The sequence below is a fragment of the Nipponia nippon genome, unplaced genomic scaffold, assembly GCF_047370975.1.
Source record: "Nipponia nippon isolate SJK-2023a ecotype South Korea unplaced genomic scaffold, ASM4737097v1 scaffold_3, whole genome shotgun sequence".
NCBI lineage: Eukaryota > Metazoa > Chordata > Aves > Pelecaniformes > Threskiornithidae > Nipponia > Nipponia nippon.
In genome coordinates this window covers 50,063,453-50,088,923 of record NW_028262347.1, presented here as the reverse complement: position 1 = coordinate 50,088,923, position 25,471 = coordinate 50,063,453, and the positions used below count along the sequence as shown (strand labels likewise).

The following is a 25,471-nucleotide window of genomic DNA, read 5'->3' as shown; positions in this document are numbered from 1 at the left end:
CCAATCTGCTTACAGTTCCCAGTGACACACATCAGATGATTCTAGCATTGATGTTGATTCCAGTTCAGAAGAAAATAGTAGCTTAGCATGCTAAAATTTAACAAATGTGTTAAAAAAAACTCTTGGGAGTAAGTCTGAGATCAAAGCCAAGCTTGCACTTGTTCATTTGTTCTCTCTAGCTCTCATTTTTATCTCCCCTCCCCTTTTCCCTGGCTCTTTTTGTCATAGCCGCTCTTGTAGTTCATGATTGTGATCTCTTTAGACCCAAAAATTTCCATTCTTATTTGTTCAGTGTTTAAGAAAAAAAAAAAAAAAAGACTTAGTCCCAACTGGAGCTGTTTTGCAGCTACTGTAATGTAAATAATATGTAGCCCAGACGTACAATGAAGTGAGGGACTGCCAGTACTTTCTAGGCCCACACACTTGGAAGGGGGTAGAGGGGGCAGGAAACGATTAGGAGAGGGGAAAAGCAAAGCTCCACTGGGCAAGGCTGAGGTGGCTCTGCAGTTTCGACCACCGTGAGCCCTGCTCAGGGCTGTCTTTGTGCACGTGTTGGGATGCGGCAACTGCTCTAGGCCAGCCAACAGGGCTGTTTCCACACTCACTAAGATTCTGTCTTATAAGCCTGAAAGCACTCACAGGTTAACAATAAATAACAAGGACACAGTAAAGAAAGCAAGTAAAAAGCTTTTATTGAACTTAGGGGTTACCAGCAGCACTAGCTGTGTCAGTACCAGAAAATAAATGCAGCATAGGTGTCCGAATCACCTCATAGCACTCAAAGGATGAAGAAAAATATTTACTTGGGCTCTCCACTTGGTTTCATTCACTTCTACAAGCTTGCACACATACACTAGACCCAGTTGTGTTCTTCTTAAATTTAAAGCAAAAATCATTTTATTGAGTCATCAGCTAGAAGAGACAGGAACTCTTTCAGTCAGTAGGAGCACAACAGATTTTCCACAGGATTCTTTGAAAGTCCCCTTCGTCTGGGCTGAACCCTCACATCTGGCAGGAGCTTGCTTCTGCTGACTCCAAGACCCACATCCAGGTCATGAATATTCATCGTGTTACTCATGCTGTGTTCCTTTCCCTCTGATGTGTTTAACTCCCCGCACCAGGGAGACACTCCAGAGCAGCTGTGGAGCTTTTGCCAGCTCTTACTAGTCAGGCTAAGCAGGAAATAATTTTCCTGTCCCATGAAACTTTCCAGTCCGAGGTGCTTTTTTTCCTTTTTTTTTTTCTTTTTTTTCCCCCTCTATTCTGCTTTAGGACAAAATCTCAACTAACTGCAGGTTTTCAGTGAAGAAAACCAGCAATAACCCTTACTCTTCCTAAACCAAACTAAACCAAATCAAACTGAGAAAATAATGCCCAAATCATGAAGAAAGGCAAATTTTCTGTCATTCAGGCCACAGACAAAAACTGGGATTTTTCACACCCAGAAAAAATGCCCTGGCACCAAGTTATCTTTTATTTGAGTAAATATTATTAGAGCCTGTTTGTCTCCTCCCTTCATTCCCCACTTGAAATTCCAGCTTCAATCTGAGAGCTAGTTTCCCCAATAAACCTTCACTGAAACTGATGCATTTTCAGATTCTAAAAAGTATACTATTTTTGTGTTTTTATATACACACACATGTAAATTCCTCAATAGCTTTACTTACAGCATTATTTGAGCTCTTTAAGAGCACATGAGAAAATTTTGGCAAGAACTACCAATGTAGCAAGTACTGTGAAGAGCTTTCACTGCACAAGGAGGAAAAAACAACTCTACTTGCTGGTGGGGAAAATTCCCTCATCTGTTGGTACATTTCCCATGGTTACTTTCTTCATTTCTCAAGAGGAACACAACTTGAAATACAGTGATTGATACGGTTTCTACAGGCTCTTTGTATGATAAGCTGTTGCATTCAAAAAGATGCTGTATAGTTCCCACAGTTGTCCTTTGGAGCTTACAATAAGTGAGGAAAAGATGGCATCAGCTCCTCCTTGGTAATTGAAGGAAATGCGGGATCCCCATTAAATACCCTCTGTGACTGTAAGCAGGACATGAGTTGCTGCGCAAGCTCTGCTTGATGCATGACCAGCACCCCACAGCACGTAACACTACTAGCAGACCTGGCAGTCAGCCTTAAAGCCAGGAACGGGAGGCCTGTGAGAGGCTGGCAGTTCAAGCCTTGTCAGGTTCTGAATACTCCAAATGAATAAATAACACCAGTTTTGAAATAAGTAATTGATTGCTGTTATTATTATGAGGCACACAGACTAGAGGAAAATGAAGATAATTCCATAAGATGAAGTACCAATTTGCTCTAAGACATACAGAAAACCACATCTAAAATCTTACTGCCTAAAGAAGAAGCTATAAATACTGGATAAGACAAAAATGATGGAGTGATGAAGATCTTTAAGATCGAGTCCATGTAATTCTTCACAAAAAAAAGCAGAAATTCTCACTAGCTGTCATTGTCAGATTAATGTTTACTATTAAAAGAGGTGAGTTTAGTATTAAAAGAGGTGGCTTCTACAAAAGTATCACTCTCTTCAAGAGGATAAATCTATTTAGCTTTATCTTCCACCAGGAAACACATTTCGCATTAAAACAAGCCATAAACTCTCATATAGATGTTTGACTTAGTCAAATATTTTGTATGACACTGAGATATTTGATGTTAAGATATTTGTGTATAACCTGAGCTTTAAAGTACATTTTAATATCTCATTAAAATTCCACTTGGAGAACATATGGCATTTAAAAATTCATTTGTTATCTTGATTGATGGCATTTCAGTGAGGACTGTTTGAGTTTAAAACCAAAATATAATCTTAAACCTAATGAAGCAGACTGTGCAGGCTGAACTTTTTGTAGCTTCCCACAAACTGCCTCAGCATTTTTTGGCAGCAATTTTGTGAAACCCACCACAAGGAACAGATCAAACATATCTTTAAAATATGTAGCCTGATAATAATTGTGATTATATGTGTGAGAGATAAATGATTGATAACATTAAATAATGGATTATTAATGTATTAAATCATCTCTGGGAGAAATGGGAATATGCTATACAGGGAGAAATGTTTCCATTCTGGCTGGGACTGAGGGAAGGCTAACCAATGCTTTATGAGTGATGCAGTTTGAAAAACAAGTTGTGTGAAACATGCATGTCAGCAATGTACCATTAAGTGGTAGCTGAAAGAAAACGAAGAGGTTTTAAAGCTGTTGACTGATATACACTTGAAAAAAGCAAAAGAAATCTTATAATCAACAGCAGCTGAACTTCCTGAACTCTTTTATGGGTCCTGCATCCTGTGAGTATCTCTGTGAGAGAAGACTCCTTAGCATTTCAAAAACTAGTCTTGCCAGTTGCCAAGATGTCCATTACGGACAATGTCCAGACAGCAACAGACCCTGTCCTGTCCAGACATCTACCTCAGAATCCCCCTCTAGAAGTGCCGTTTTTTTGCTCTTGGTTGTAGGGGGAAGCCTAAATGCTCAGTTTAGACCAAACAATTGGATTTAAAATGGCTGCAATGGGCTAAAACGGCTGCTGTCCCCAGGTTGTAGACTTGCGGAACACGAGTTGGAGTGAGTGTAGGAGAGCTCAGCCTGACGCATTCTTACTGCTGCTGCTTTGGGAGCTTCTCCTCAGGACTGGTCAAGTATGTCCAGCAGGCATGTAGCTTATAAATTTTTGTTCCACCTCTGAAATACTTCTTTTTGAACTGCATCTCTTTTCTCTCCCACCCTCCCTCTCTTTTCTTTCTTTTTTTCTCTTCCTTCCTTCCTTCCTTCCTTCCTTCTTTCTTTCTTTCTTTCTTTCTTTCTTTCTTTCTTTCTTTCTTTCTTTCTTTCTTTCTTTCTTTCTTTCTTTCTTTCTTTCTTTCTTTCTTTCTTTCTTTCTTTCTTTTTCTTATTCTCAGTTAGCTTGGATAGCATTGAAGCAGGTCAAGAGAGAAAGGAATGTGTCAAACCATCCCTCCCTCTTTCCAGTACCTAAACTTTCAAGTAGTGCTTTATTTTAGAGGTAAGTTTGGATGCAAACACCTGGGCCAGACTTAAGTATACAGCAATCTTTCAGAATTAACCTGGGCCTACTGCTTGGGTCCTCCAGCACAGCTTGTTCCCTTACTTCACAGAATATCAGATGATTTCTTGAATTGCCTTTACATTCAGTTTTAGGACTATGGCATTTTGCCCTGTCTCTAAGGGGGAATAATGAGCTAGTCTTGCACTTTGGTAGATTAACAAGGTCTGTTCTCCCCCAGAAAGTTAGAAATGCAGAGGCTAGCTCAGTGAAGTCCTTATAGGACTGGGCTCTTTGTACCTCAAAGCGTGCCAGGATGCTGGGGATGATGGGGGCAGAACATGACTGTGCTTCCCTTCTTACTTGGGCAATGCCATGCTCCTGGAAGAGGCAGCACCTTCCATGTAAGCCACCATCAACCTTTTGAACAAGTTTTCTTAAGTATATGCACATAACAATTGAGATGCAAAAATGTATCATATCTATATTATTTCCACAATATTCCCCACAGAGCCCGGATGTTCTTTCTGAATGATGATGATGATGGTGATGATTACTACAGCAAGGATTGCTGGGAGAGTTGTTATTGCAAAGCAGAAAAGTTCACAATAACAAACCACACCCCTCTCTGACAGCATGCCTTGAGTACATAGTACACCACAGGCTAAATTTATACTTTCCTCAAGCTGGTTTTTAGCTGTTTTTTTCCTCCTCTGGCTTAAAGTCATTATATGTCTTATTTGAGGTTTTGATCTGTTCTCACCAGAACTGCCACATGATTATAGGAGTCTGCGTGTTATTAAGATGGGCCATGCGAAGTTCAGGGCAGCACATTAATGGTTGAACATGGGTTATATGAAACTCTCAGGCTCTCCAACATGGCATTTCACCCCCTCCCTCCCCTTCATCCCCAAGATCAGGCTTAGCTCACATTTCTTTTTAGAAAGCAGAACTTGAAGCCAGGTATTTTGCCACAAACATTTGCAGGCTTACAATCCAAGCAGTCGTAACTGAATGCTGTCTCTCACATGGAAAACAAATTCTGTACATGCTGTACATTCTTCAGTGCAAAATAAAATCCAGATGGCCTTTATTTTACAAAAAAAGTGGGGCAAACAGATGAAGAGACAGAAGTCCTTTCTTACTCACATCCATCTCTAAACCTTGCCAAAATAAAGTAACCAGCAGAAAGCTCTTGTGACTGGCCAAAGGCAGGCAGTTACTGAATTATGAGATAACAATACAGGGAGACACATGTTATTTTTAAAAATAAAAGAATATTAGCAGATTAAAATCAAATAAGTATAGGTGTTTATCATTTTGCAGTCCAACAGAGTCAGTCTTTGAAACAGAGCTGGCCAGCCTGGGATGTGGAAAAGTCAGGTCTGACGAAGAGCAGTGGTTGTTGTCATAGGACATTAAAAAAAAAAAAAAAAAAGAAAATAGAACAAGGTCATTTTGAGTGGAAAATACAGACATTCTGTTCCAGATAAAGGCTAAGATGGAACACTCCAGGGCTATCAAGATCCTTTCTCAATTTGTTTCAAAACAAAATTTAAACAAATTCCCACCTAGTCTTTGTGTTGGAGAGAAAACTGGTAATTGATGAGCCCTCTTTCAGTCACAGCGTCCTAAAAACAAGAAGAAATGTTTCCCAATAACAGGTTAAAATTCATTTAAGTTTTTCAGAAAATTCACTCATTCATTTGCACAAATAATGAAGACAGACATCCCCTTTAATTTTTCATTAATATTACACAGAGAACTTTTTTGAAACATGTTTTGAAATGTTTTTGTGAAGCTTTATAGCTGTTGCTTACTTCTGCGTTTATCTCCCCCCCCGCCTTCTCCTGTTTTGCTTTTACAAGGAGGAAAGTAAAGGAAAAGCAAATAAAATATACACACTTTAGCTAAAAGAACATTTTTTTCCTTTTAAATTCATTTAAAAAATGAGAAAAACTGATGGAGAGTTTTTCGTTTTGAAAAGTTAATTTTTCAACTATACTGCCTATTATGCTTCGAAGATTTTGATCTAAATCTATTAACAGCTTTGAAGATGAGTCAAGCAGTCAGTCCTCAGAAATTAACTTTAATTAAGTACTAAAACTTTAATTTAGGCGGGATGGGAGGAGAAAGAAAGGGATCCGTATGTTTCAGTGCGACAGGAGAATTACACAAATTAGGAAACTGCCATGGATACTGATTATTGTTATGCAGCTTTCCATATTCTTTCAGTCATTATAACTTTGCTTTAGATTAAACAGAGGTACAAAAAACAGCAACAAAGGAGTAAAAATTTTAAAAACAGTGTAGTGCGTGGTTGAGGGTATGTAATACTGCCCTTCCTTTGCAATAAGATCAATGCGCACTGAGCACACAGTGCCAGCAAATAAAAATCTTCTGAACATTTAAATATTTACATAGATTGTAGTTCTCTGTGCAGCAGAATATAGCACCATGGAGTCAAAGAGGGGTCATCACCACGTCTAGAGTCTGTAAAAATGAACCACTAATACCTGAAATATGAATGAATTTCTGGCATTAATGAGGAAAGAAGATAATGAGACAATATTGTATATATCTAGCACAACCGTCTTTTTGTACTGCTCAGGGTGACTCATTCCTGGAACACAGGTCAGAGCTCCAGTCATCAAAAATATGTTACACAATTCAACTTAATTACTGTTCTAAACTCTGATAAATTATTGCTAGTAGTTCCCAGTTGTCTTTAAGAAAGAGTTGTAGAAAAATGAATAATGTAAAATATAATGAATAGTATTTGAAATACTGTTAAGAGAAATAGTAGACAAGAACTTTACCCTGATTCTTAATGAAAAATATGTTTTTGCCTGTGCAGTTGTGTATTTAAATACAGTGCTTCAGCTTACCATGTTCTGTTCTGTTATTTATCACAGATACGCACACATTATTCCATGAGCTTTTTTTTTTGAGAACTGATTTCTGTGTCTCTACCGTGAAACCATCGGTGACCAAAATGGGCTACTGGTTGGGTAAATACCTTAGATCTTATAGCCAGATGTAAAACATAAATACAAACATTTTCAAAAACACTATTACAGAACTGGGCTACTGAATGAATTGCTTTAATACCAGGCATTTTAAAGTGTCACTTCCATCACTAGTGATCATCATATGTGTCCTCCAAGCTTTGGAAGAACAGCAGTTCAGAAATCTGGCAGCAAGTAAACCTGACAGCAGATAAACAACAAGCAGTGCTCCAACTCAGAGATTAATAGTTGTCTGGCCCTCAGATATTGTTGAAACAGTAACGTGAGTGCTACAGAGCCAGTGGTGCTGCTATCAGCTTAAAAGCTATCCATTCTTTGGACTTCACATCTTTCAGAGGCCCACCTCATCCCTCGGGGATCAGGATCCAACAGGAACGTTCTGATCTGTACTTTGTCCAGCTCTAGATATTAGCTCTCTTTACCTGAGGGAGAAGCCTGGTTCCCAGCTAGCTAAGCAGTATATTCTGAACATTATAGGCTGTGTATCCCTGTGAGAGAATTGCATTCCTTCCAGCTTTTCCTCAGAGTTCACGAAATGCATCACAGTGTTCCAGGCAAAAATCCTGAAAGAAAGGAGAGCTGCCCTGCCTTTTTTGATGAGTTAACATTTTGGTTTGATCTAAAACATTGGAATTTTATCCCTGTTTTTAAAATAAAATACTATTTTAGAAGACTTTATCTCCCTCCAAAAATGCCTAAGTGAAAAACTGAATCACTCCTGCCCTCCCCTCAAAAGCCCAAACCAGCCCACCAAAACCAGCATGTTGTAGCAGTTTCTAAATTCTCCTAGCCCTCTTTTTGGTCATTTGTAAGAGGAGGTAACAAACTGATTTATTCTGTACAAACCCCATTTTTTAGCTTGTATACATATATGCATATGCATAGCTATGCATACATAAACATGCACACATATATATACATGGATGTAAGTAGGTACGTATAAAAATCACCCACTTTTCAGCAAATACATCTCTTAATTTTGGCTTGCTCCATTGATCAGTCATTGGGATTCACAGCACAGCCTGTCATGGCATGGTTCTGTCTCAGGCTGTGCTCCTATAGCTCAGCTCTCAGTGGGCGGTTGCCCCCCAGTATTGGAAAGGCAAGACCTGCAATGAAAGAGAGATGTCCGGCAAGAGCCTCATGCAGCTTGAGGATGTTTCTGGCTTCTCCTACCAAACTGCGCTCCTTTGTACTCTACAGGCATGTTGTTGCCCCCACATCCATGTCACTGCCCCTCAGAGGCTGGAGGAGGAAGCCTGGGATCCCACTGGTAGCAAGAGCCAGAGAGCTCAGGGGACAAGGACCAGTGTTTACTACAGAGCTGAGAGACTTTTTGGCTGAGGGAAACAGCACGAAACTGTAGCTAAATGCCATCAAACAGCTAGAAATAGTTGCTATTATTTGGATCAGAGATTGCTTGTCTCTAAATTGGCTGCTGTGAAGGAGAAAATAAAAACAGGAGCTGTGAGTCACAGACTGCTGAGGAAAGGGACATTGTAGAGGACTGTAATGAATTCCTCCCTGCTGCTGACATCCTCCAGACTACTCCTGGGCTGCTGGGCTGTAGTTTGATGAAGGCAATGAATGCTTCATGTCCAGATACTTATTTAGCTGATATTAGCAAACCAACGTAAGCTCAAACACATCATTGCACTGTTTTGTATGCTCAGACCTGAGATGCCATCAGAGCAAACAGCACTGAAATGATCTGATTTCGTACTCCTTAATGAGTTTGCCAGCTACATGCTCTCAGAGACCTCTCACATGCACTCAGCATTGTACTAAGAATGAATAAGTAAGCTTTCACTCAGGGCCAGATTTCTGAAAAAAAAAAAAAAAAAAAAAAAAAAAGAGTTGGACATCCCAACCTGTAAACTATGGACTATGCAGGCAATTCTTAAATGTCCTGTTGAAGCTATGTTGCTGATAAAAACTAACGGCCTTAATATTAAATCACTTTTACATGATTTTTTCTTTTTTCTATTCATATAGTTTATTAAAATTCTTTTTCTTACAAGAAGTCTTACAAGAATTAGATGGCTAGAAAATTTACAGAAAACAAACGTTACAGAAACATGAGTACAGCTGGAGCAAATTCCTGTTTCATGTAAACCAGAAAGTGATTTGTATTTTCAGGAAGTAATTGTGTGTTTGGGGTTTTTTGGTGTATCTTTATATTACCCATTCTATTCTCATGCACCCAAACTCTATGTTTTCAGTAACATTGCTTATTCGTATTCCACACAAGTCCATCTATTTCTGCAACAGCTTCTTTTGTTAAACATAGTATTCCAGACAAGGACACACCATTGATTTATACAATATTGTCATTCATTTGATAATGTTTCTGTACATTTGTTTTGTAATAGTATTGAAAGTTGTTTGGTTTTATTAGTGGAGTTATGTCTTCAGCACACATATTTACTGGAGCATCCATTCTGACTGATAAGATACCTTTGTGGATGAATAAAGTTATTTTGGATTTTTGACGTTTGTATGAATACTTGGCATTCCTCCTTCAATCTTCTATTTATCAATCCTGAAAAAGTAGTTTGATGACACATTCAGCAATAGTATGAGATTTCTTTAGTATTCTGCAAAGAAATTTGTATTTTCTGGCAAAGGTATTTTTGACATCACAGGGAGGAGGTGTTCCATGCAATATTATTTTGAAAATTAGGTTACATTTCAGTGACTGATTATGTTTTAAGGAGCCAGGCAACAGTTTAGGAAGTTTGCCCCCCTAAGTTTTGTGATTAAGTTCAAGAAATACAATGAATTTTTTGAAGAGTCACAGAGTCTCATCTGAAGGTCAGTGAAATAAATTTGAGGTTTTTAAAATATTTTTTAATTTTACTTCAGTAAGCATCAGATGAGGCCTTGACACAATGAAGTTGTCATCTGCAGTGAAAATCTGTATATTTAAATATTCTGTGTGAAAGAAGAGAGCCAGCAGGATTAATTAAGTCTTTTTCTATCATCTCCAACGTAACTGGAACTGCCTTTTGGAAATAATTTTGGAAATTACTTTGAAAATCCCACATAGCAATAGTAAAGGTTTAAAAACATTGCAGTAAACTGGGCAAGTTATTATACTTCATTCAGTTCCACCTCTTTTACTTGGAAAGGGACAAATTATATTTGAAAACTGTGTAGAAATGTTTGCGAAAACTGGCTAGTCATCTTATTACCTAACTGTGCAGGTGACAAATTGAAGGACTCTTTTTACTGTGTTTCTTGTGTCTTACTGCATGACATTGATAAAACCTGGTGAAGGGGCAGAATGGGCCAAACGATGATAGTCTGCTGGGAAGAAACACCTGAGAAAGCCATTGTGTTACGCTAGGCAAATCACTTCTCATCTCTGCATAATTGTTTTCCTTCCTATCTGTGGTCTACCTCATTTAGACTGCAAGCTTTTTAGTCAGTTATGCGAGACTCACTTCACTGTACATTAGCCTTCAAAAAGTGAGAAATCTCATTTCAGTTACTTATCCAGATTCCCTGTACATTTAAGAGAGAGAGAGAGAGACTTTCAGAGGATGATTTATCTTTCTTGTCTAAGAGTGGAATAACATGAATTACTCTCTGGACGTTCCTCTCACTCCCTCCCTCTTCCCGTTGACAACACTTTAAATCAGATATTAAATTATAGGTAGTTAAAGTTAGGTGAGATGACTCAAGCCCTCGTTGTACACTGCCTGCCATCTTATCTCAGTCATGATTTCCAGATAAGACATTAATAGAAATAAATAACAATATGTTGGGCCAAATGGAGGCCTGATGTAATTTTGTATTTTTATGGTGAAAAGGTCAGAGAGGTTAAGACTTCAGGACAGTGCTACGGCTCATGTTAGGAAGAAGATCAAGGTGGATGACTGCAATTGTTGTTTCCTTCCTTATTTATATATCATGTGGAGTGGGGAGGTGATGACTATTGATAATATTGACTTATTCTAACTCACTAAGGGTGTTTTATGATGAAATACCTCAAGGGCCCCAGAATGAGACTCTAATGATCTTGTGAGCTTTATAAACAACATGCCTTTTTAGGAGCAGCAAAGGGTCTCCGCTGACCTACCTACTCAGCAGGTGATAGCCCTGCCTTTGGCTGCTGAGATGCTGGTCTGTCTGTGTGGTAGGGACAGCTTTTTAATTGTCTCTGAGTCGAGCGAGAGTGTGAGGCAGCCTCTGCCTCTGAAAAGATTTTCATTATTCCTGTTTGACTGGCTAAAATTGCTTTTATAAAGCTCAATGTACGGCTTCTTCCTGCCCACCCTGGTGTTTAGGTCAACTCCCTGGTCATCCCTCTTATGCCACGGGGCTTCAGAAAGAACTGAGACACAGGTTTATTTCTACTCATGCTAACTCAAAGACGAGTTTGTTATAAAAGTGCTTCATCAGGATCAGCTGTAATATAGTTTTATAGCCCCTTAGTGCCATTCTGAAGCTGCAGAAAGCCTAGATCAAAAATCTAGCCTGTAATTCCAGATGTATTTTATAACACAGCACCAAAATGAAGGGTATTTATTAAACTCCCGTGTTCTTTAACTTCTTTCAGTGTCTCACCAGAGCTTTCTAACCCAAGGAGATGGATTTTCAGCTCACATTTCCCGCACATCCCTAAAAATTGACAGAGCACTCTGTCTTTAATACAATTACCACAAGAAATACATTTTAGAGAATTGGTAAATTACAAAAGTGGGGTTGTAGGTGCCTAAAGACTCAATTCAAAGCAGAGGACTCTGCTGCAGTGCCTTCTGTATGGACAGTACCTTCTCTTCATGCTGTAAAGGCATTTTCCCCTGCAATTGATTTCACACTAACCTCAGCTATGCTGGACCACGTGGAGAGGTGAGGCAGCGAGTTGTGTCAAGGCACTGCAGGCTTTTCACCCATCCTTATCCAGTCCCTGGTTGGGCCAAGGTCTTCCACACCTCACTGCACCAAAATACATGTTCTGGGGAGGTTTCTAAGAGTCTTGGAGTGTGTCTTACTCCACTTATGTACCTACACATATATCTAAAGTAAGTATGCCACTGTATAAGCCTTGGTACCTACATGTTGCAAATTGCCTTTTTAGTGAATCCAGAATCACAACTGAAAAATGACACGTCGAACATTTCTGCATAGCAGTCTGAGCATCCCCGAACACTTCTGTCAGCAGTCATCTTATCAGATATCTGAGTTCAGCTGTTGCAGGCTTTCATTTTCACTTAGGGAAAAATCTGTCTTGTGAAATAATTGTCAAATGTTCTTGAAAAAACATGAAAAAGAAGAATTAAATATTCATGATTCATATGCTAAAATTCACATTTTTGTATGGTCTGTGAATGTTGATTTGTGAAATGCACATGGCAGCAAACTGGAAAAGGAGCTTAACTTCAGAGGAGATGTTATAAAGGCAAAGAATCTGACATAGCAGTTCTACCTTTGTTCCTCCTCATATAATTCTGCTAGGTCAGTTACTGCCTTTTGTGTCTCTTCTGTCCTGTAGTATTTAACCTCACTTTACAGGCCAGCCGTATTTCATCACTCACAGCATACCGGGAGCTCATTAGGTGAGAACCTCATCATCTTTGAAATGTTTTAAAACTGTTAATTATTTTCTAAAGGACCTTGAGCACATTCTAATTCACAGTTACATACATAAATTTGAGTACGTGTATTGTGATTTATTCTTTCACTTGCCTACAACAGGATCCAAATAAGAAGTGAAATGCCTCATTAAAATACAATTCCATCTGGCTTTTGAGGCCTAGAGAAACACAGTTTGCAAGACAGCAGCAACCAGTTGAAAGTGAGGATGTTTCCCCAGCTTGTTATACTTTAGCACAGTTAATTGGTACTTCCTAAAAGTATATGTGGTCAAATAGGGCATATATTAAAATTTTCATTTTCATCTTAGGTACCATAAAAGCAAATTCTGTTATGTCTACATCACAAAATCTCCAAATGAAGAAAACTCATGACAAGTGTGTCCGTCAGGTAGGTCAGCAGAAACATAAGCTTCTATTTATGAAAGTTATATTTGTGTGCTTCTATCTCTGAAGGTTGCGGTGGCTGTCAAAGCTGGTCTCTAGCCACCATTATGACCTATTTATTCTTCGTATATCACAGCACATTTTTTAAAGTGAGAAACAACTTCGCAAGGTATGAAGACTATCATCTTCAAATATATTCTGTGAATTCACATATATAGAGATGGATTTCTTTTTTCTTATCATGCTCTACATTTTCTGCTAAACTCTGACATTCTTATTTTCATGTTACATTAATAAATTAAATATATTTTGTGATTTAAATAATAGAGCAACATCTTAACGTAAAACTTGTCATGTAATTTTTAGATACTAGTGTGTAGAGTACACAACAATTACACAATTATTTTCAGGTGAACTGACTCAACTGTTTACCAAATCATGCATATTTAGGTAATATCGGGAGATACTGCTTCTTTTTCTAAACTAACAGACCAAATTTCCATTTTGATTAAATTGATAAAGCTCCAGTAAGTCAGTAGAGCAATGCTAACTAATACCAGCAGGATCTAGCTCAGAGCATAAAGACTGTTTCCAGTGTCAGAAGAGCTCATTATTATGTGATAGCAGATTTTTGGGAAGATAACAAATACCAAGACTAATCTCACTTCAGCTTTCATTAACTCAGCATCTACCTGTACTGACTTTGAAGATACAGATTACAAAGGCTATCTGCTAGTCCTGTAAAAGTACAATGCAATGATCTCCTAATGATTAGGTGTCTAGCTTTGATCCTTATGATCTTCAGAAGTGGTGTTAGGGATTGAATAGTTTTGGAGGGTTGAACCAAAGCCATATTGTAATTCCATGGAGTCAGGACTTCCTCTTGGCCATGTTTTGTTTCTTGTAGTAACCCATTTCCTCAGCCAACTGTCTTGTTTGAATACTGGCCACCAAGAGATGTAACCGCACTGCCTAAATGAGACCTGAACCCCAAAGCCCTCTGGATTCTCACCTGGACCCTGGCACTGACTGTACTTTTTCATAAGTCTCATGTCTATTATTTAATTTTTCTCCTCACTGATACCAGATCTGTTTCATTTATGTCAAGCACTGCTTCTTTAAGGGAATTAGGCATTTATTCTGCCCTGTTGTTGCCTAAGAGTGGCCTCGAGCCACTCAGCCGTTGAGCAGAATCTAGCTCGTCCCTAGAAAAGCCCAAGTGTCTCAGGGAGGAATCTACAATACCAGCAAGGCAGCCTGTGTGAGCAAGAATTTCTGAGGGCAGGGGCAAATCTTAAATTTATTTTGCATTTTTTGAAAGATGCCTGTACCCTCTTGGGATTCTGACTTAGGGATATGAATAGCCTGAGACATTATTTGAGGATTAAGAGGAGGAAAGAGTATGTCTATCGACTCAGATGATTAAACATCTGAGCTTTGTCAGGACTTGCATGAATATGTACAGAGCCCCAAGTAATAGAAGTATAGATACTTACAAAGCGTATTAGTGGTGAAGACTTCAGAGATGTGGGTATTTAAGTGCTGTGAGCACTGGCAGCAACTTAATGAAGGCTTTGAGAACTTCAATTTTGATCCTGGACTTAAGTTCTTAGGTCTTTTGTGACACTTGTCTTACATGACTAGTCATGAGAAAGTTATGATCCTTTGTGTTTAAGAAGTTACATTGTTCCTTTCTGTACAACTGTAAGTCTGAATCCAGAGGGACTGATGGCCACTAGCCATACACAGTGAGAGGAGTCTTGCAGGATTTACCATAATGAAAACAATACCTATAGCAGCTTCTTCCATACATTAATGTATGGACTACTTGCACTTGTGCATGTTTGAGTAGATTATCCTCTGCATTTTTTTTAGCTCTGCTTTCCCCCCCCCGCCCCCCCCCCCCCCCCCCCCCCCCGTTCCTGCTCAGTGTTTGATCTTTTAGCTTCTGGCCATTTTTTCAATCATTTCATTTTGAAGAAATTGGTAACAAAGAACAAAAACTTGGTATAACTGAAGAGCATAGTTACAGACCTTCTGGCTCTGCGATTAGCAGATTAATGATCTGCTTTGTTGCTGTCACTCCAGAAGAATTATTCATTTCACAGTCATGTCTGCAAACCCAGTGTGTGCATCTGTCTATACAGACAAACATGTGCAACTCCGGCATATATGGATTAGAATAAACTGCCCAGGAACAGAGTGCTGCTTGTTTGCTTGTTTTTTTTTCAGAGTAGCAATAATTCAGCAGTAACTTGCAGAACATTTTACCTTTTTCACTTAACAAAATGGCTGCAATGATCCTGTATATTTTTATGAAAAAAAAATCTTGAAAATGCTTGCCTTACCAGCATTTAAATTAGTTACATTGCAACTCTCTTGATACAGCTATAGAATAATCACTATCCTGTTTGTTGTTTATGAGGTTTTTTGGTTTTGTTTTGATAAATGACAATAGTTAACACTAAGACATGAACAGACATTTCAATTTTGGTATTTACTCTGTCAAACTCCAATTGATCAATAACAACATGAGTTGTATTTAAAAACACTTGTCTGATGCATTTTTGCACATTTGTCTATAGTTATTTTGCTATTAATTTTCTTGTTTTTAAAAGAAGACGGTAATAATTTTATATATGGAACATCATCTCACATTTTATGAAGTATGATAAAAGGAAATCTCTCTATCCATCTCTAAAGGATAACATGATGACACGACATGAAACAAAACAGTTGCCTAAAAGCCTGTATAACCAGGTACGGTGGAGAATGAGAAACCTAATGGAAAAGACAGAGGAAAAGTCAGAGTGCCACTGCTGGAGCTAGACCTCAGGCTGAAACAGCCAGAGCAGCACACTCTGCTCACAAGGGAACAGGCTACATGTGCAAAGGAACACAACAAAACCCAAAAGGGATTATTTATGCCACTCAAACTATATACTCATTCTTTCTTCATATTCAGATAGCAATAAAGGGAATCATGTGGTATCATGTTATCCATTAAAGATGCATGTTCTTATCACAGAGATACAATGATTTCACCCTAACTCTCCCAGTCAGCATAACGTTAGACCTCCTTCTGCAGATTACTTATTGCAGGCTCTTAGCGCATGACCAGATTAGTCCCATGATGGGGACTGTGTGCTCAGACCCGCACAGTAAGCCAGCTAAAAACTGTTAAAAATATATGACATTTACCTGGATTCTGCTGGTGTGCTGAAACAACCATAAGAGCAAGAAGTTCTAGACTTAGCTACACATACACATCAGGAACTGGAAAATTCATTACGCACTGTGGGTCAGGAGAGCATATCTAACCAAAAGAATGCTTAACAGCAGTGAAAACCAATCCTGCACATCTGATGTCCTTTTCATTTCACACACAGAGAGCAATCATTTGTTATGCTGCCACCGTGGGTGCTTGCTATTAGTGGAAACTGTTTCCTCTCTAGTGGTTTCAGTTTTGCAAAAGGCTAGGGGAGAGATCTTGATATTTCCCTTCCATACTAACTACAGGCTCAAGATGCACCCAGGTAGGTAGTGTGATTAATAATGCAAAGCTATGTTAGCAAGTGACACAGTATCTGCCTCTACATGCACAATTCTGCCCCAGGGTTCAGCGGAAGATGTACACTCTTTAGCTTGCTCAGCTCTAGTGTTAAAGTTTTTCACTTCTCTATTTTGAGTTGTATGCCAGCAATATTTGGGTGAGCCTTTTTTCATTTTCTTTTTGATTTTTGGTTGTGGGTCATTTGTTTTGTTTTGTTTTTTTTAAAAATTTGTTTTAAGATACAGAGACAGCAGATATTTTTCTTCAAAGCCATTTCAACTGACAGGGCTGTATTCAAACTTTAGGACAAGTCAACAAATACTAACCTTCAGGCGGTAAGCAAACAGAAAATCTCAGCCCCCAAGGAGAGCAGTTGAAACAGTTACAGGAAAGCAGAAAGGGGACAAAACGTGACATGATGGCCATTCTCAGCATTGTCAGTTGTGATTCTGTATTCTTTATGTGCTGTTTTGCCATTGAGCATGGACTGGATGAAAAAGTCTTTAAGGTGAGAAGACTCCCTGACCAATATATTTAAGCATCCTTCAAGATAATAAGTAGGTTTCAAATTAGGGTTTATGGACACGTATCGGAAATATGCCTGTGTGTAGGTGAAATGTGAAGGAGGTAGGTGAGAAAAATGGACTCTTTTGACTTTTTGCTTTTATTTTTCACAATCTAGGCTTCTTCAAAGAAGAAAAAAACCTGCTGTTTGGACATCTCTTTCTGTTTAAATGACCTGAGCAGCCTCAGGAAGGCTCTCCTGTTGCAGATGAAGCACATGATCACAATTTTATTTGTGGTGCCAGTTTTAGATTTTAAACAACTTGTAAACTGGGTACAAAAGTAGCAGACAATCTTACCTTTATAGACTGAACCTTCCCACAATGGGTACTAGGGCTTTTATAGTCTGGTTCTGCTCTGTATATTCAGGCTCAGTTAAGCTTAATTTTGCATGGGAAGTTAGTCTGACATTTTTGTTTATCCAAGAACATTTTTTTCTTTACTGAAATAAACAAAGAAGCTGCCAGACACACTTATTTCTGAATTTGAAATACTTAGGGTACACGAGTTTTTAATTTTCATAATGTTTCAACTATCAACTAAATCTTAAAATGACTTTTTATACAAATATCAAATTGCACGACAAATGCTTCTTGCTATACTCATCATTTTAACTTTACATGCATGCTAGAAATGATGTTTTAACTTTTTATGTTACAAGTTTTGGGAATGTGCCTAAAGCCCCAAGTATTTTTTGCATCTTTTTTTCAAGTGCCTGAAAAAATGCAGCTGTGAGCTTGGAAGTGGAAGATGCACATTCTTTTGATTTTTCATTTAAAACACTCTGAAGCGAGACATTCCAGTCCTAGGATCATGTTCATTAATTTCTTCCTCAAGTGTTTTTGGTTAGACTTGGATATTGCTAGAATTCTCTTACCTGTATGTTAACGCTATTTCACTGTTTCTTCCCAGTCACAGGTACTGCCCTCCTCACCCCTTCCTCCTGTCCCCCCCCCCCCCCCCTTGCTTTTTTTACCTATTCCAGCAAAACATCTCATCTTAATCAGTGGCATGGCATTTCTAGTGGGATCTCTCCCTCTTTTCCTCTACCTTCACCATGATATGAAATGATTTTTATACCCATCTGACTTTAATATTAAGATGTGACATCTTTATTTCCTGGCTGAATACCTGCTGTCATTGTGATCAAAATGAGTAATGAGGCAAGGCTGTCGCATAGCTTCCTCTCCTCCAAATCTCAACAAGAGCTCAGTGACGAATTTCAGGTGATGCCAAATCTTTATCTACCTATCTTGCCCAGCCTCCACAGCTACTGGCAAAAGGCCTTTTTTCAGTTACATTCACATACCATTCCTATTCCAGTGCAGCTAGTCAGCTTTTGAGAGATGACGAACAGATTTTTTTTTGTTACATATTAAACAGTAAATCTTATTTCTAGGAACTGTAGAAGACACCTAAAAGTTAGATCTTAATGTGCATTATAAGCAAATTCTGAGACATTTCCTGTGTGTGTCTAAAATCCAATTTCTGAAATTCATATTTAAGCAATTTTATAGGGGTTTGATTTCAAAGGGACACCAGCATCATGGAAAACAGGCACAGATTCAGTAGTTGAAATAGGAGCCTTACAGTCAGCAGATATCCTGCAGTATTGTAGCCTGGAAAGTTAAATTAATATTTGACCTACAGGGATTGAACTTGTGAAATCATCTGTCATATGATGACTATGTAAATAATTGTTTTCACTTCTGTTTTCTTCTGCCAGTGGACAGTGCAGTTTTTAAATTCTTCAGAATTTTTCTGGTACTCATAAGTGAGCATCTCCAGCCTAAACACTAGCATAGAGTCAAATTTCAGGCATCAAAAGAAGGCAGAGATGAATATTACAGGAATGACAGAATGCATGCTGACTCCAGAGAAAAAAATTGAATTTCTCTAGTTAGGAAAAATTTCAGCAGGGTAATATGAGCACAGTTTTCCTGTGGCATAGTTGTCTGCAGCTGGCTTTTTGCCTCCTCTGTTGCCAAATGCTGACATATCTCATGTATATTTGGTACTTTTAAAAACCAGTAACAAAAGAAAATTATAATCATAGTAAAGATGAATATTTTACTTAGCTGTAATATAGCTTTCGCCTTTCTTTCACACAACAGAAAATGGCAATTTTCCACATGCTGGAAATATGTTACCTTATTATGGGATTGTGCTTATGTTTTGAGAACAACTTGTTCATTAGTGATAAATGTGAATAAGTTCACTAAAACAGAAGAATATCTTCTTTTATTCACCAGGATTAATCAATAAAAAGGCTTCATTCCCATCATTGTTTTATTTCTGAAATGAGATGTCTGTTTTATTACAGTAACCATGAGGATTTCAGAGTATAAGCAAGACAAAGTTTATAAACACAGATAATATTTACTGCTAAGTCAACTGATACAGTTTTAAAGAAATAAAAGCAGGCAAGCCAAATCTTGAAATGTCTTTTTTCCAACAATGTTGGCTGACCTATTAGAAGATACTACTTGCAAACATGGTGTAATGAAATATTTTATCTGTGAGGAGGACTGGTAGTCACAGGCTTTCTATCTTGTACTTTGTAAGAGCCTTTTAATAGAAAAAAAATTAGGAAACAGATACTGGAGGGAAACTAGCTCATCATCTAATAGGCAATGATATTTTAATCTAAAACTTTGAAGTTAATTTCAGTTTCCCATCTACTATATCATCTTTTAAATCAGAAACCAGAAAATCCTGAGGTTTTCCACCTCCTATGTTATCATGCAAACCAATGATCTATTACTGGAATCTATTTTATTAGTAGTGCAAATAAATTCAACTTGTACTTGAAGAACAAGTGCTACCTGTACTTGCTTTAATGAATAAACAGTCAGACATTTATGAACCATGTAAATTATCCTTAAATGACTGTGAAATGGTAGAACAGTTTTATATAGCATCCCATATTAAAATTCTGCTAAGTGAGTACAAAGTTGGTTGGCTTAATGTGCTTTTATATATTTTTAAGCAAGATACATATTGCATTAATTAAGGAACTCTGGGAATTTTCTTGTAAATAGATATGTCTTCACCCCTTTTTGTAAAAGCCCAACTGTAAGTAATTTATGTTATTATTTTCTATGGGTTTACTAACTGCTGCTACAGCCTGATCTTTTACCAAGCCAACAAATGGCAACTTGTGCAGAAAACATGGATGGAAGAAGCCATCACTCCTGCAGTGCTTCCAGTAGACAAGGACATTGCCTGTGAGGTGCTAGGCTGCAAATCTGCTCCTTTGCATCTCCCATTCTGCTCCACTCTTCGTCACCCCTCCTTTGGTTTTGCCCAGCTGCCTGCGCCACTGCTGCAGGGTGTCTGTGGGCGTCCATCACACTTCCCAACATGAAGATCAGACTCACTGTTTACGATCTGTCAGTGCTCAGGTGAGTTTGCTGTGCTGCATTCACATGGACTTTTGAAGCTAACAGGCAATGGAAGTTTGGCCCTGTCACTAGTAGTCTCACTTATTGTTATTATATAGAGTTCTTTGTCTCTGAGTAGCTTTGCAGCTTTCCCTGAAGGTTAACAAATTCTGATGAATTGGACAGGCAAATCTCACATGTTGGTCTAAGAAAACACTTTGCAGCAGCACCTCACTGTACAGAGTTGTATATAACTCACCTGACTCCAATGTCAATGTTTATGATGATTCATCAGGATATGAAGCTGGGGGAAAGGGGAACCTTTTAGGGAATTTAAACCTAAACTAGGCAGAGCTTTAGACTTCAGCGCCATTCATCATCCATGCCTGGAACTGAATTAGAAGGTTGTTTGGAACCTTGTTAGAATAGAGGTGGATGGTAAGGAGAAAAGAACAGCTGGGGAAGGGTGAGAAAAGCATAATTCAGAGAGGAGAGCTTTACTCTGAGCCTTGCTGGTGTGCACTTTACAAGTCTGAGAAGTGAAGAGCTATCAAAAAGGATGTTAAAATAGAAAATATAGTCTTTGAGCAAAGAACATGGTTTTCAAATCCTCCGAGTGATGCATGATCATGCCACAGTTTTTACCGTTGGCCGAGAAAAAAACAAGCCAAGTTATTTGTACTTCCTTCTCTCCAGAGTAACACTTGGAAGGGAGCTGTGTGTCCTCTCTCCTTCCATGCATAAGGTGACGCAGCTGCCTTCCCTGAATTGTCCCTGAATGTCTTACCTGGGGTCACCAGAACTAAGATGGCTGATGTGAAAGAAGCAGAGGAAAGTCTAGGCTCCCCATGGCGCGGTGGGACTGGGTCTTCAATGAAAACAGAAGAAGCTGTTTTGTGTTTGTGTAACCTGAGGGACAGTGTCCACTTCAGCTTGCAGGTGTACCACTCCTCTTGTCTCAGCTTAGTTGGATTGTCAAGTGAAGGAAAGTGGGACAGCATGTCCGGATTCACCCTCTTTCTCAATAATTCCCATTCTTCTGCTTAAATCAGAGTTCCCTCAAAATTACTGTCCAGCAACTCATGGACTGAACCTGCTCTTTCCTTATCCTCTTTTCATCTCTCAAGAGGCTGGGCAGTATCTGCCTAATTCTGATAGCATGTGCTTTGTTCTGGGCAGCCATGCATGCAGTTGCATAAGTGGAAGCCAGCCATTAGTTCTTTTAGTTGTATTAAATTAACCTGAAATACAGGCAAGCGGTAATTTTTAACATCATCATCTAGTTCTGGGTAGTATAACAGCAAAAGCAAGCGTGCAATTCGGGGAAAAAGAAAACGTAGTGGAAAACTGCATATCTCACTGAAAACCGACACTCTGCTACCTAGAAAAAAATGTATATAACTTTGTGGTTCACCTTCCATTATTTGGTCATTTGAGGGATTTCATAGCCTGAAATTGTGTTTATTTTCATGTTCTATTTAGGCAAAGGGTTTCCCTCCCCTGTCTCGGGCATCTTAGCATGACTTGATAGTACTGCATAGTGCAATGCGGCTCATTTATCATTATCTGGGAGTTTTGCCCCTCCCAGAGCCCTTCTATGAGGACTCTTGCTGTTTATCAGCTTTCTCAATAACTCTCCAGCTGCATGCTGCCTAGAATGCAAAGTTCAGTTTTTGCCTTGAAGGCAAACATGCACTCTCTTTGGGGATCTCCATGATGGAATTTGTCTGTCATTGAGACATTAGATGTAGAAGATTTAAAACTTTCCCATCAGCTATTTGATGTGCCCATACAAATCACAAAGAAAAGAACAGCTCGCTTATACACTGGGGTACATGCTGTTAAATAGAAATCAACTTTATGAGAAATAGTGATTCTGCTTAGAAACTTCATACCACTCTAATTTTGTTGGTGCAAAAAAACCCCACCCAATAAACAAAGAAGTTAATTTAAACTGAGGCCAAGCACCCAGTTTTGGGATGTTTTCTTGAAGAGCTGGTTCTTTTAGCCAGCATCAACTAGGGGAGCTTCACCAGTGTTACTGGAATTAGTCTGTCTTACAGCAGCTGAGGATTTAACCCTGTTATTTGAACAATCATACCAGAATGCCTGATGTTTAGGAATTAGGGGAAGCTAGACAGCCATGTGGTGTGACATAAGCCAATGATTTGGCCTCAATTTTGTCCCATTAAAGTATGTAAAGCAGTGGTCATGAAAACAGTAAGTGAAGACAAAGCAGTTTTGTCCTGAAATTTGCTTAACGAAGGCAGGACTGACTGAACAGTAGCACTGGTTTTTAGTGACCTTTCATAAAGAAAAGGCAGTCTGTCTGTCATTATGCAAATTCAAGAACATCTGTTCTATGAAACCCTGTAATAATGCCTGAGGTTTGCATAGGATGAGAATAAAAACTGTTTTGACAAAGGCTACAGTGTATGCTTGTATTAGCCAGACAGCTCTTTTTTCTAGTCCAAGACTACCTCAAGAGTAGGGGGGACAGATCTTCAGCTGGAGTAAATTGTCATGGCTCAGTGGAACTGGTTTCTCAGAATGCTATTTTATTCGGTGAATAATGTCAAAACCTAAGAGGTAAATTAGACTTACAACTGCATTATCAGAGCATTAGTATTTCATTAGTAACAACGGCAGCAACTGATGGGTGACACAATGTGAAGTGTTTATTGCAGCCTTCCTATGCAATCTACAAAAGAGGCAGCGAACATTGTTTTAATGAGAAGTCTGCCAGTGACTAACTCACAACAGCTTTAGTTTAACAAAAAAAAAAAAAGCAAGCAATATTGACAGCCAATAAAAACAATAAGTAGATGTCTCAGTTATGTTTGATACTTAATAAACCTCAGGAAATACCTATTAAAACCTATTGATTTTTTGCAAGACTGTTACCACCTCTGAATTTAAATGATGGAGGGGCTGATGTGCTGAGGGTCGTGAGTGCTGGGGACTTGTGCACTCCAGTGGCGGCTGATAGAAACATTATGAACATGGAGATCAGACAGGAACACAGTGTACAGCAGGTCACATCATCCCTTTAAGAAGAGCAACCACAGGCTCCTCTCATAGGCCTAACTAGAGCATAGGGGAATTAGAGCAGAATTTCATCTTGCCAACATACGTCACAGCTCCTTTTCAGCATCGGAAGTAGCAACCTCCTCTGTGTTTGCAGCCAAATGATAGCTCTGTCCTTGGCTGCAAGGGGAAAGAGGAGGCTGCTTGACTTCTCTGCACTGGGGCAATCATGTCTAATGTCAGTCCTTGCTAGAGAACCTGTTGGAGAATAACCAACACCCTTTCAGAGCCCAGCTGAGCAGCATAGGACTCAAAGAATTATTTCTGCCATACCTATTTTTAGAAGTACTTATTAACTTTTACATCACAGAAGGATTCCTAGAAATTTTCACAAAACATAATAGTCCAGGGAATAAAGAAGATATACAGATTTTTGCAAGGAGTCACAATCAGCTAGGGGTTTTTGTTTGCTTTTATACTGGGTTTTGTTTGTTTGTTTTTTAAAATCTAACCAGGATTTGAAGGGTGGGAATTTAGCCACCCTATCTATAGCAACGCAAACATTAGACATTAGGTCTAAGCTAAGAAGGGTACCTCCAGCCAATCACAGATGTTTAATATAAGCAGGAGGAATCAGTCTCGGGATATGCCCATGTCTGTTCATTGACTATAAGGTGGAAGCTAGGCAGTTAGCTCACACTAGCCTCATTACTTCCAGATAGCTAAAAGCAGGTGAAACAAATCCTACCCCAGAGCCTGTAGCTTACCCTGCCAGAAAACGCTATGATAAATGATGTGACTTATTTTGCCTTAAATAACTAAAAATAGGCAAGAGTCTGGCATTTGTTAAACTACTGGGCAGTTATTTTGGGGGTGATGGTGAAAACAGTGCAATAGTCTCCATCTCTGGTCCCCATTCATGAACTCACCACCACAGCCAGTAATTGCTGATGTGGGTATTTGTGGGGGATGATCTCTGTGTCCCCTTTTCTCACTGCAACCCCTTTCCTGCCTGTTGAAAGTGGCAACAGTGTAAGACCATCTGCCTTACCATTATAGTACTGAGATGTTTATCTTGGTCTGGAGTGACTTTCATGGGCACAATGACCATCCAGCAGTGATTCCTGCAGTGAGTGACTGTACCAGAGCTTTCGGGAAATGACTGTGTTTCAAATATAGGGTTACTTGTGTTCCTGAGCTGGCACGTGAGCAATGAGTTATTTCTGGTAGGTGTCATCATGGACTGGTACACATCCCATGGATATTTTTTCCTGCATCTTGCAGGTTTAGGGGTGGGAGCCTGGGGAGTGCTACTGGTTTCTGTTCTTGTTTTTTCCAAATTCTCTCATGTATTTCCTCAGTAATTAATTTTACCTTTGGCAGTGATCCCAGCACCATATAAATTGGGAGTCTGTATTTTTTTCCCCAATAAATATCTGGGACTAAAATTTTGGGAGTAAACTACACAGCAGATTAAAGATATAGCTATCAATATTGTTTTCAGTAAAGAATAGATCACTTGCTTTTAAACAGAATAGGTGAATGAAAATAGCAGCTGAATGGGTAAAGCCACAAGTTGTTTACTGCTAAAATTGAAACATTTTCCACTCCTTAAAATTTACACAGATGTTTTACCCTCAAAATTGGCATTACTAATTCGTAGATTAAGATAGTGATTTAAAATACAGCAGGAAAAGCTAACAGATTTTTTTTCTTACAAGATATAATCAAAAGGTCAGAATTACATAAAGTATGTTGAGGCTTTTGTGAAAAAGGATGTTTTTAATTTGAAATTACCTTCTTGCATTTCTAAATGCAGTTTATCAATAAAATACAGAAAAATCTATTTGCTGTCTTTTCCTTCTCTGTGTGAACCATCTTGCTTTCCAGGGTGGAAGTG

The 25,471-nt window shown here is 38.7% G+C and overlaps 1 long non-coding RNA gene across 1 annotated transcript; it reads right to left on the bottom strand.

Annotated features, from left to right (window-relative positions):
- Nucleotides 1-4,921: 4,921 nt before the first annotated feature.
- On the bottom strand, nt 4,922-16,363 carry LOC148054581 (uncharacterized). Its single transcript, XR_015706851.1, has 3 exons — nt 16,246-16,363; nt 12,122-12,316; nt 4,922-9,599 (listed from the first exon to the last, which is right to left on the bottom strand). It is a non-coding gene; the product is annotated as an uncharacterized LOC148054581 (long non-coding RNA).
- Between the last annotated feature and the right edge of the window lie 9,108 nt (nt 16,364-25,471).